The sequence below is a fragment of the Corylus avellana genome, chromosome ca7, assembly GCF_901000735.1.
Source record: "Corylus avellana chromosome ca7, CavTom2PMs-1.0".
In the NCBI taxonomy this organism is placed as follows: Eukaryota; Viridiplantae; Streptophyta; class Magnoliopsida; order Fagales; family Betulaceae; genus Corylus; species Corylus avellana.
The window spans coordinates 10,909,155-10,917,089 of NC_081547.1; positions in this window are offsets into that span (position 1 = coordinate 10,909,155).

A 7,935-nucleotide genomic window follows, 5' to 3' on the forward strand; every position below is an offset into this window, starting at 1 on the left:
TCAAGATGAAACCAATGAAATGTATATGTTGAGTAGATTCATCTTGGAAGTGATAGCAGTAAAAGAAGCAAAACCAAGAGGCATTGTAAAAATATCTGCCAATTGGTGTTCAGACTTGACATGTAATGTTCGAACACCACCTTTCTAAATCTGATCTCGAACCAAACGACAATCAATATCAATATGTTTAGTGCGCTCATGAAATACAGGATTAGCAGCAATGTGAATGGCAACCTTGGAATCACAGAATAGTAAAGCTGATTGCGAAAAAAATGACTTGTAAATCTTTGAGCACAGAAGAAAGCCACATGATTTCACAACAAGCAACTGCCATTGCTTGATATTCAGCTTCTGCTGCTGAAAGAGATATGGTCTACTACTTCTTGAATTTCCAAGATAGTAAAGAGTCAATAAGAAACAAACAAAAGCCACTAATAGATTTTCATGCGTCAGGGCAAGCAGCCCAATCTGCATCACAAAAAGCTTTTAACTTGAAGTCGGAAGAAGCAGAGAAGAAAAGCCATGGCTAGGAGCTAACTTGATGTAGTGAAGAATCCTATGAGCTACATCCAAATGAGGTTGCTGAGGCTGAGCCATAAATTGACTTAAAACTTGAATGGGATAAATCAAATCTGGACGAGTAATGGTGAGATATAACAATCTGCTAACCAATCTTCTATATCTTGATCATCTAACAACAAACCTTCATCTTTAGAAAGCCTAAGGTTGGAATCCATAGGGAACTTGGCTGGTTTAGAAGCAAACCAGAATCTTCCAATATTTCAATAGCATATTTTCGTTGACAAAGTGAAATCCCAGTAGACTTCTTAGCAATCTCTAAGCCCAAGAAAAACTTCAAATCACCTAAATATTTGAGCTTAAATTGTTGATTGAGGAGTTGTGTAAAATTGGAAAGAGCCTTGGAATCATTTCCAACCAGAACAATGTCATCTACATTAACCAATAAAGCTATAAAAGATGAACCAACTAGTCTAGTAAACAAGCTATAATCACATTTGGATTGAACGAAACCAAGGTTAACCAAGGTAATGGAAAATTTTGAAAACCATTGTTTCGAAGTGTGTTTTAATCCATCGAGTGATTTTGTCAACTTGTAAACTTGAGACCCCTTTAGCACCAAAACCAAGTGACAATTCCATAAACACCTCTTCTTCTAACTCTCCATGAAGGAAAGCATTATTCACATCTAGTTGGTGTAGATGCCAATTCTTGGCTGCAACCGCTGCCAACATACATCTCACTGTGGTTAACTTAGCCACAGGTGAAAAAGTCCCATACCTTTTGCAACCAACATGGCCTTGTATCTCTTAATTGAGCCATTTGCCTTAAGCTTCACCTTTTAAACCCACTTACATCCAATAGCATGCTTGTCAGGTGGTAGGGTAGTCAGCTGCCGAGTATCATTAGCTTCCAGAGCAACAATCTCAGCCTTCATAACATCACACCAGTGAGGGATTTTGACAGCTTGATGAAAGAACCATGGCTAAAAAATGTGATGAGACTGAGAGGCTATAAGATGATAAACTAAAAGGAATACCTGATGTTGAAGGCATTGTCGTGGACTTCGAAGATGATGGAATTGGTAAAGATGTGGCAGCTAGTTGATAATGATATTTCTATAGATAACTTGGTTGAGAACGTGATCTAGTGGACCTGTGAAGTAACCTAGGAGAAATGGAAGAAGTAGAAGATGTGTTATCATCATGAGAAGTGTCAGGAGAAGGAGTTGGTATAGTATATGAAGTCTGTTGGCACTCATTTTGATAAGAGGGTGATACTAAATCAGAATTTTTTAGAGAAGGAATAAATGTAGGAAGAACATTCCGGTTTAGAATGGAAGATTGTAAGTGAAATTTAGATGAGGAGTAAGGAAATGTATTCTCATGAAAGATAACATCACAGGAGACAAAAAATTGAATGAGAGAAACGTCATACAATCTGTAACCTTTAACACCATAAGGGTATCAAAGGAAAATGCAGACACAAGCACGATGATCAAATTTGAATCTATTTCTAGAGATTGGTGAGGCATAACATAGACAACTGAAGACACGAAGATGAGTATAATGAGGAAGGGTTGAGTATAGACATTCATAAGGAGTTTTGGTTGTGAGAATTGGGGTGGGAGTGTAATTGATAAGGTATGCAGCAGTGAGTATACATTCACCCCAAAAATGTAAAGGTAGGTTTGATTGAAATCTTAGGGCATGAGCAACATTTAATAGATGTTGATGTTTTCGTTCTGCTACTGCACTTTGTTGTGGTGTTTTAACACAAGTAAGTTGATGAATAATACTCTTGGAAGAAAATGAATTAGTCATGCTAAATTCATTGCCATTATCAGTTCTTAAGCATTTGATTTTGATGTTGAATTGAGTTTCTACTAAATGGAAGAAATGCTTAATGAGCAATCTTTGTGATTTATTATGCATCAAATATACCTAAGTAAACCTATTGTGATCATCTACAAATGTAAGAAATAATTTTGAACCATTGGATGAAGGAGAAGAGATAGGTCTATATATGTCACAGTGAACTATTTTAAAAGAATGAGTGCAATGTGTGTTGCTAGTGGGAAAATGAATTCTATGTTACTTTGCCAAAGAACATATTGAACAATCTTTATTAGAAGTTGAAGAACAACCAAGAATTACATGATGTAGTAATTGAATTCTTGAGTTAGACAAATGACCTAATCTAGAATGTCAAACATTGGTAAAGACATTTACAGAAGCAACAGATGCAGAATTGAAAACAGAATTGAAAGCAGGGTTTATTGATGCAGAAGGAGGAGCTAAAACTGGAACACTCGAATCACAGAAAACTTCCAAGTCATGCAGTATTAAATGTTACAAGCCACCTTTCTCTTTACCCAATCCAATCATCTTCCCGCCTAACAGTTGCTGAACGAAGCAGAATTCAACCAAAAATATTAAGCAACAGTTAAGAACATTGATCAATTTGCTTACATAAATCAAATTGAAAGAAAAAGAAGGAACACAGAATACATTTGTAAGAGTCAATGTTGTAGAAATCTTAACAGTGCCTACATGTGTGACTACAACAACGTTACCATTTGGTAATTTAACTTGTTTAGAAACAATTGATGTAATTGTTGTGAGAAAAGAGATTGAACAACCTTGTGATTTGTGGCACCCGTGTCAATTATCCACGGATACTTAACATAATTATTAGCAGCCATTGGAAAAAGAGAAGTTGAAAAGAAAACAGAATGTTTATCTCCTGGATTTGATGATTGAGCAGAGGATTGAAAATAGAAGGAATGATGTGTATTACCTGCCATCTTAGTGAACAAGTGATCCTGGTTATCAGTGTTGACAACTTGAGCAGAAGAAACATCATTAGGAGACTTGGATCTAAGCAAGGTTAACAGCTGCTGGCATTGCTCATATGTGATTGGAAGTTGTGGCATAGTAGAATCAGATACCTAGTTTGTTGAAGAATCATTCTTCCCTTTAGTGAATTTGTATCCTAGAGGATAGCCATGCAATTTGTAACATTTCTCAATGGTATGACCCAGAAGGACACAGTGAGGGCAAAGTGGGCATTCTTTATGAGTATTGTCTTGTGTCCTTGAGCCTTGAGGACGTGATGGATAAGGTGGATTATACTTTGTCACCATTGCTGTTGGTGCATGGTTCAAAGGAGTAAAGAATGTAGAGGTAATCTCTCTCTAACGCTCTTCATGCACAAACATTGAAAAAATTTGGTTTATCTGTGGCAGTGGATCCATGATTAGAATCTTACCTCTGATGTATGAGAAGGACTCATTCAATCCCACCAAGAATTGAAATACATACTCTCGGTGTTGATAATCAATAACAATTCGTGATGTTCCACACGAGCACAAAGGCAAGGGGTGATAGTTGTTCAACTCATCCCAAAATCCTTTTAAAGAAGTGTAAAAAGAACTCATTGAATGATTGTTCTGAAAAAGAGCAAATATGGCCTTTTGTAGCTGGAAAATGCGAGGTCCATTTGACTGAGAAAAACACTCTTTGATATTATTCCATATTTCCTCAGCAGAGTCGATGTAGATGATGCTAGAAGCAATCTCTTGAGACACTGAGTTGAGGATCCACGATAATACTATATTGTTGTACCTATCCTATGCAAGATAATCTGAAGTTTCCATTGCTAGTTTTGCCAAAGATCTGTCAATGAACCCACGCTTGTTCTTGGCAGAGAGAGCCATTGACATTGACTTTTTCCATGTATGGTAGTTGTTTCTAGGCAATGGTTGTGAAACGAGCAGAGTCCTTAGACTATCTTCATGGTGAAGATAGAATGGACTGGAAAATTCTACACCAGACAATGCAAAACTTAATGGAATAGCATCTAATGATAGCTTAAAAGTTTTTATTTTCTCTATTAAAATAAGGGGTAATTAGCTTTTCCCCCATCAACTACAACGCATTGTCACTTTTCCCCCATGAACTGACAACCCTACTACCCGACCCTATCAAACTATCATTTTGTGCCTAAAACCCTCATTCCGTCAGTCAAGGGTGTTAAAAGAGATGGTCAACCCATCATGTGGGGAGCACGTACCATTTTATCAATTTTTGTAACAATTTTACCCTCACTTTGAATTGTTAACTACAAAGGCTTCTGGACCATTCTCACCAAGTAATCCCTCTTCTTCCAAGCTCATCTCTATCCATTCTACATGATTCTGATTGGAAAACCTAGTTGGGTTGTTTGTTATAGTTGAAGCAAACAGTTCTCTGGAAGCAAATCAAGCCAAGAAGAAAGGTTCTCTCTCTAGCAATCACAGCTTCTAGAAGAAAAGTTCCTTTAAATCCCCCTCTCTCACTTAAAGTGTTTTGACAGATTTCTTTTCAACTTCGTGAATTGAAGAGTACCATTTAAATTAAGGATTTGATGGAGAAACTGGGTCCAGAAAAATGCAACCAATTCAGATACTAGTGCAGGAAAAGAACCGCACATCTGCGTTAGAAATAACAATGACTGTGGAATAATGGAGTCCAAATAAGGTTGGTTTTGAAGATAGTAGTAAGGCAAAGTGACAATGCGTTGTAGTTTATCGGGGGAAAAGTTAATTACTCCAAAATAAGCTTTATCATACTTTATTTTATACCAATTCTTACATTTTATATGTAATTGTGGAATAATGATTAATTATTAAATGTGAGCTTAAAATGATATTATAATGCAAGTTATTGCCTTTTGTAGGAAATAATAAAAAAAAAAAAAAAAAAAGAAAAAAAAAAGAAAAAAAGAAAAAAAAGAAAAGCCAAGCCAAAACAAAAACTCAAAAGAAAGGAAAGGTGCTTACACATGAAAAGAGGGAAAACAATTGCACAAGAAAAGTTACAAGTGGGCCGTGCGTAAATAAAGAAGAGAAAGACCAAGTCAACAAAGGATACCAAAAAGAGGAGAAAAAATCCCAAATAGAGAAGGAAAGAGTACGTGGAAATAAGAAAACAAAAGGGCTTTCTTTGCCCTAAAGAAATCTAACGCCAACTCTCCACTATATATAGAACAACAAGCCGCACGATTAAGGAAGAGCCACAGCGCCCATCCTGGGCTGAAAGAATAAGAGGAGTTGTCGTAGAGAAGAATCAGAGGAGGGCTTCATGCATAGGATTTATTCCTAATATTTAAGTTCTTTCTTTTTTCATGTCTTTTTATTTATACCTTGTTAAGTATTTTAATATTATGAGTAACTAAATCTCTAGTTAGGGCTAGGAGTGAAGCCTTGTTTTTTTTATTATGTGTTCTAAAGACTATTGTTGTTTTTCATAGATTAATGACTGAATTTTTGGGAATGCTTTTTGATTTGAGAGCAATTTCAAATGACAAGTTTATTTTGACTCATTATAATTTGTGTTTATATCAAATGCTTACTTTGTTTGATTTGTTATGATTCGAAAATATATTGAGTGCTTAATTTATTGTCACATTGTTATTAAAAATCAGCATCCATGGAGTTAACAGGGGGTAAAGTAGTCAAAGGCATGAAATATTGAAGAACAAAGATGATTGAATAAAGAACAGAGAAGATTGAATGAAGAACATAGATGAAAATTAATGATTTAGGCGAAAGAGAATGAGAAGCAAGGAAGAACAATGAAGAACAGAGTATGCTCTTATACTATTTCAGAAAGCAGAGGCAAACAGAGTGTGCAAATGTCAAGTAAAATTGCGGAAACTTTCAACTCCTTTGCATTAATGAATAATAATACAATAGTTCAATATTTATACTATGATTATTACATTGAAAGATAGATTAATTAATCACTAACTAATTAACTAATCTAGTTAACAAATCAACCAACTTATCAGTTGAACAACGATCTCAACAAACTTAACAGAATGCTTCCAGCTCATTCTCACACTTGATAAACATTGCATTAGTCCTGCTAACATAAGCTTGTTAGAATTGCTAAATTGTAATAAAGATCTTCACGACAAATTTGATGCCATGGTGAGGATGGTGAATGGCAGTCGAGCCCCAACGTTCGAAAGTTTGCTTGAATGGACGAACCTCATTTTCACAATCAAGGTAAGAGAGTTTTCATTGCCCTCGAAGTTCAAAATGCCCTAAATAAAGGCCTATGAATGGCAGTAAGGATCCTTTGAATCATATAGAGACCTACAAGGCCCACATGTTCTTCCAAGGGACACTAAATGAGAACATGTGCCAAGATTTCCCAACCACATTGAGGGAGCTTGCCCATAGGTGGGTTAGAAGCCTTCCATCCAATTCTCTGAGTTTGTTTAAAAATTTGGGGAAGCAATTCCTAATGCAATTCATCGAAGAGAGGAAGATGAGGAAATTAGCTGCTTACCTTCTCACACTCAAGCAAGAAGAAAATGAGACCATTAAATATTTAATAGCACAATTCAATAGGGAGAAGTTCGCAGTTGATGACTAGGATGAGAGCATGGCATAACAACCCTACTCAAAGGAATCTGGCTAAAGGTACCCTAATGCAAGAAGTCTCATAGTGTAGTGACCCAAATAATCAACTAGGCTAAGATAGCTTGGTTAGAGGGTTAATTGGACTTTTGGGTCACTAAGAGTAGTTGGAGGGTCATTCTTGGGATTTTGGACTTTCTAGCCAAATGCTCGTGTGGGGACAACGTGAGCGCTCACCTGAAAAAGTACACGTACGCTCATGTAAGGACCAGCCATAATGTACATTGACTTTTGGTTGACCACTGGATATTGCACGAGCGTACGACTGCAACCCTTAAATCGTTGGGTAAACAGTACGCGAACGCTCAGCACTATAGTACAGAACGTTAGCTGCTGGTCACAGCTTTTTCTACCCTATAAAAACCCCTCCTTACTCGACCCTTAAGCTTTATTTCGCCATGCTGCCCTATAGAACTTCTGCTTGAGTGTTGTGTGAGCTTTTATGAGGCTACCTTGGTGTTCTTGAGGAGAAGGAGGAGCTTGTTTAGGTTTTTACTGTGTAGAGGTAACTATCATCCCTCTTTAGTGTTTTCTTAAGATGTTATGCTAGCCTTACACTTTACAATAGCTTAATTGTTAGAAATCTAGAAGTATAGATCTTAATATGGTTATTAGCATTTCTTTTCCATTAGACTTGTTTTCGTTGCATGGAGATGTTGTTTCGGGTTAAGAAGTATTAGAGGACCTTTTGTAGCCTTAGAAGCTTTTTAGAACTGCTTATGAGATCGTTGGACCAAATATGGTTCTTCCTGAACTCTCTGGTTGAATGCTCAGCCTAGAGCTCGAGCGCTCGCCTGAGAGCAATTCAGGGGAACGCCATTTTGGCCAGTCATTCAATAGCACCTGTTTTCATGTTCTAGGTTTGTTTGATCTTGGACATAAGACTAATATTTGGTTTTCCACAGATTTAAAGAACCCAAACCCTTTGGAGGAATTTTCAGAGGACT